Raw genomic sequence first — 5,301 nt, 5'->3', positions numbered from 1 at the left:
TTGATCTTTTGTCTTCTCCCTCTGACCCTATTTGCAAATATATACCTTTTGTATTGCTAATAAAGTGTGTCTGAAGCTGAAAGTTTTTTTTCCACCTCCCGAGAAATGAACCACGATCTTTTTTTAATTCAACATTTACAATATATAATATATACAAAATATTTTGTTAAAAAAAAACCCTCAAAAATGCAAATCTCCACAATATAGGTCTTGCTTTCAGTCTCTTCATTTTTTACTTTTACTGGTTGCCACCCCCAGCAAGTTCTGCCTACAAATGTTTTCTGCAGGGAGAGGGAAAGAGGAAGAAGTGGAAGAGGAGGGGGTTTTGAGGCACAGTCAAAAAATGGACTCCCCCCACGCGTGCATGCACTCGCACGCGCGTGCGCGCACACACACACACACACACACACACACAGTGTCAGTGGGACATATTACCTAAATATCACCTGGGATCCTGCATACCCTGGGTGTTGGGTCTGGCAGGCAGCATCCTGCCCCTGGACTTTTGGTCATGGTTCAGAAATAGAATAGGAGGAAGTTCAGAAGGTTTGCAATATTGAAGGAAGTCATGTAACCACTCACTCCAAAGTTTCAAACTACTTGCAAAAAACTTACCATTATGGTGATGCTGCAGCTGTCATGAGGAGCTATGTCCACTGCAGTGGCAGCACATGACAGGGGATGCAGGGGGCACAGGTGAAGGCGGGGGGGTGTTGGAAAAATTAAGAAGGGGTAGTGAATTAACGGAATATTGGCTTCCTCCCCTATTTCTTTTTGTTAAAATAAAAATAAAAACAATAATTTGCTGAGCAGACCCAACCCTAACCTGTGGCCACTCCACTGTGTGCTGTGAGGTAGGAGGGAGGGGTGAGGCAGTGATGGCATGTAGGACTGCAGGAGCACCCACATGGGAACCCCCCCTCCAAGACTGGTTGCAGGGGGGAGCACATGCCCCCCCCCCCCGACTAAGGTAGCACCAGTTGCCCATGGGGTGAGGAGTGAAAGAGGGTAAAAAAACCCAAAAAACATGCAACGGCACCTACTGGCTAAAGGCCATGACAGTGCCACCTCATGGCGAAGGAGATTGCTTTGAAGTCTGTGGAGTCTCTGACTGTTTACACAAAAAAATCCATAGATGTGGTGTTGTAACTGGGGAGCACTGCAAAATAACACACCTCCAAATAGTGTTAGTTCAAGTCACTAAATGGACTCTTGGAGAGGTGGGAAATCCCAAGCCATACAAACACAAACACAGTTGCATTGGTATAAATGGGAAATGTTGCTTTGTCTACACATGCCCCTAGGCTAGAGAGTATGCAGGGTATGGTGAGAAGCTGGGGTCCTGTTTGCTCAGGAAATTATCTGAGGACAGAAAAATGCCCTGTCTGGGGACTAATTGGTATTACTGAAATGCAGAAGTCATCACACATCCAGTAGGAAAGCCAGAAAATGGTAGAGAAGCACTTTTAATGTGGCTCTGAGAAGAAGCTAGCAGAACATTATAGGAATCAGACTGGCTGGAAATCTGGGCTTCAAATCATTGTTAAAGCAAGGCTTCTTTACTGTTGACCATAGTCTATTCAAAAAAACAGATCGTGTTAACTATACTTAAATAAACATTCGAAGTACCTGTACATATCATCAATATCCTCTTCTCGTATACAAACAATGCATAAATCTGTTCCTATAATCTAATGACAAAATGTGTTCATGATGGTGTTACTTGTGGGAAGAAGGGGGGAGAGGGGGGATTATGTTGTAGTTCCAGCCTGTTCATTTCTCTAGATTCAAGTGAGATACCAAGGAAGGTAGTTTAGCAGGAGCCTTGGGGCCATCTGGTGGCCGCAATGAGAACTTGGTGAATGTTGAAGAAAGTTTGAAATAAAGATGTTAAGCACCGAGAATAGTAAACCATGTCAATCTGGAGTCATGAAGAAGGTGAGTTACATATACGTTGCTTTTCAAAGTACACTACATGTGCACTGTGAGAATTCCCGTAATACTATAAGCCATCCTAGCTGAGAAGAACATCAATTTTTATAAAGCATCTTTAGTGTTAAACAAGAGAAAACATGAATGGTATGAAATAAAGAAGGTCTCTCCTCATCGAGAGATGTTTAATTTTATTACTAAGCTGGGGATTGGATGGTTCAAGGGAAAACCGGAACTCCAGACTAGTGGAAATTCATGATGAGAATCTGGGGCCGTATTGGCTGAGGATATTTTCTGGGGACTGATAAATGCCCTAGCTGGGGATTAATTAGAACTACTAGCCATGTCTACACAAGACACTGACTGCACAGTAACCAGAGTTACCGAACAGTTGTGTTGCCAAATGGCTTGGAGGTGATACTAACTGCACAGGAGCTCATTACTATTGTGCAGTAGCATCATGATGCTACTGTGCAGTCAGCATCTCATGTAGACATGACCAGAGACTCAGAAGAGTCATAAATCAACAGAAAGCTACCAGAGTGAGAGAAGTACTTCTTGTCTGGCCTCAAAAGAAGCCAAGAAATTGCTTCTTGGGAAGTGTACTGGATGGAAAGTGGTTTCTAGTGAATAAGCGAGTAATTCCTTTTCTTTGGATCTTACCCTGTTCGGGGAAACAGATGTTGTAATCTTTGTAAATAAACCCCACAAAATATCTGTTCCTATCACTAGGTTCTTCTTCCAATACAAAAGCTACACAGAAGACCTTATCTATAAATTCTTGCCACTTGTGGGGCAAGAAAGAAAAGCTGTGAACAAGGGGTGCACCAATAGAGATACTAGGGGCCAATACCAGTAGGCAAAATCTAAGGAGGCATGGCCTATACCAACTTGATATCCGATGCAGCTGCCTCCAGGTGGTAAGTCTGTTGTGGTGGAAGGGCAGGGGGGAGGGAATGGGCGAAGGGGGACAGATCAATGACCTCCATGGTGAGGAAGGGAGGGGGCAGGGGCAGGTGCTGCCCAGAGGGGTGGGGGCACAGGTTGGAAGCACAGCGCGTGGTGGGGGCAGCTCCCACTTCTCCTTGCAACACCCTGGGAGGGCAGAAGAGTTGTGTGTGAACCCCAGATCTGTGTGGGACAGGTGGATGTGCTAGAGCTGGTGCTGTGTGGGGCTCTTCTCAGTGGGGGCTGGGCTTGGAGCGGGCATCAGTGGCACTGGAAGGGGCTGCAGCCACCCAAAATTTCACCGCAGCTCCACTCTTAGCCCCATGCCGCCAGGCACAGCCTGGCTCCGTCTCCCGTGTCCACCCACATTCTGGGAAGAGCCGAGGCTGCACTGGACAGCTGCTGAAAGCCACAGCACTGGGAGTGGAGCAGCACCTAAATTAGGGGTAGCTGCAGCACCCTCCCAGCACTGCCAGTGCCCACTCTGAGGCTCTTTTGGCGCTGCGTGGGGCTCTTCTCAGTGGGGGCTGGGCTCAGAGTGGGCACTGTGAGGGATTTCTCACTGAATGTAATGAGAGGTTTTTGACTGCCACATGACAGTTCCCACTTGTTCTCCAAAAAAGGACCTTTGCCAAAAATACAGTAAGGAAAATTTTGACAAAAATGTTCACAAAATCACATTCTGGTCTCCAGTGCAGGCATTTTATTAGCTCAAAGCGGAAAAAAAAATGTTACCAAGACACTCGGGCTCTGGAGTCCATCCATTTCTGCCACACACTGGCCATGTCTTCATGAGATGCTGACTGCACAGTAGCTCTTTACTAATGCACAGTATCATCACATGGCACAAAGCATGATGCGATGCTACTGTCAGCATCCCCTAAAAGCTGTTCGGCGATGCCACTGAGGAGTAACTCTAATTACTGTGCTGTCATTTAATACTTATTTATAGAAGTAGCATATAAGTGCACAGTAACAACTGCACAGTCAACATCTCATGTAGATGCGCCCACTGTGTACTCACTTGTGTCAAAACATCTCCAGGTGAAAATACATTTTTTTTACTTGTTTTGAGAAGAATAATCTAAAAATAAGGCAAGCTGAGTTGTGATATTTGCCTGAAAGAACTGTACAAATAATTCCAGCCATTAGAGATTGCAGTCTGGTAAAAAGATACCTCAAAAATGGCATTGTTTTTCCTGTCAAACACTTCATGCCAGAGACTAGACGGAGGAATTCCCACTATCGGCTAAACTGCTTTTCTGGCTGTTGATTCAGTCAAAGCAAGGCAAAACACTGGAGCAAGAAGTAATTTTAGCTCCATATTTAAACAGGCTATGTGGAGAAATAAAGTGACTGGCCAGTCTCCAAATTCCAGGACAGCATCAATTCTGGGTTACATCCAGATTTTCCTGAAGACCTCCTGAAATGGGAATTTCATCCCAAATACAATAAATTGATCTTGGATTGGTACCAAGAAGTCATGCAGTGCTTCTTGCTGTCTGCTGCTGCATGTTTGGCTATAGCCACAGATTCTAGGGGCATTCACTGAACTGGTTAAATGAAATCCATGTAGCAGTAATTGAGGGAGCTGCATAACAACAGACAGCCCAGTGGCAAAGGCAACAGCTCATTTGAAAACAAACATCCCAACATTTATATATTTTCCATAGTCCACGAGGAGCCCAGTGACAGGGACCTCAAATCTATCAGGTCATTCAATACAGTGAACTTGCAAAAAGTGGCATGCGCAATGATCTTGAAGTATTCCTTCTGAAATTTAAGAAGTTGTCAGTGGCAGCACAATAGCAAAATGAGCATTGAGTGCCTTATTTAACCATCCTAGCATACCTATTAGGGCCTTGACTTAGAGGCTGCCCAACTATGCTCCTAAAGTTCAGCTAGCATCTTCGATTACCAAACACCAATAAATTGCATCCCCTGAACAAGAAGGATCAAGTGATATTCTCAGAGGGTGAAAGAAACATTGGTATCTCAGATTCAAACCTGAAATCCAGGCTACCCTCTTGTAATTATGAATTCATGTTTAAATGATTTACCCATATTTTCAGGGTCAGAGCTGTGGCGGAATGCCGGGCTAGCAGTTCCGGCACCGCATGGGGAGCCGCGGGCTTTGTGGAGCTGTGTGAGCGCGCGGCTTGTGGGGCAGGATTGGAGGTAGCTTTATAGCGGCCCTCGAGGTTCGCCGAGCTGGCACAAGTAGCCGACTTAGAGTTAGTTGTTAGTTTTCTTTGTAATATGTCTATAGGATGTCCGTTGGTTCACGAGGTTCCAGAGCCAGCCCTTGCGTTCCAACACTGGAACCAGTCCAATGCTAGGTGCGGCTGCCGACTCCTTAAGTCCCAGAACTGGTCAACGGCTCATTGAGATGGGATGTTAGTAGTAGAAGTTATTACAGAG

This window comes from Crocodylus porosus, unplaced genomic scaffold, assembly GCF_001723895.1.
Source record: "Crocodylus porosus isolate Cpor-Errol unplaced genomic scaffold, CroPor_comp1, whole genome shotgun sequence".
NCBI classification, from domain to species: domain Eukaryota; kingdom Metazoa; phylum Chordata; order Crocodylia; family Crocodylidae; genus Crocodylus; species Crocodylus porosus.
This window is presented reverse-complemented; position numbering follows the sequence as displayed.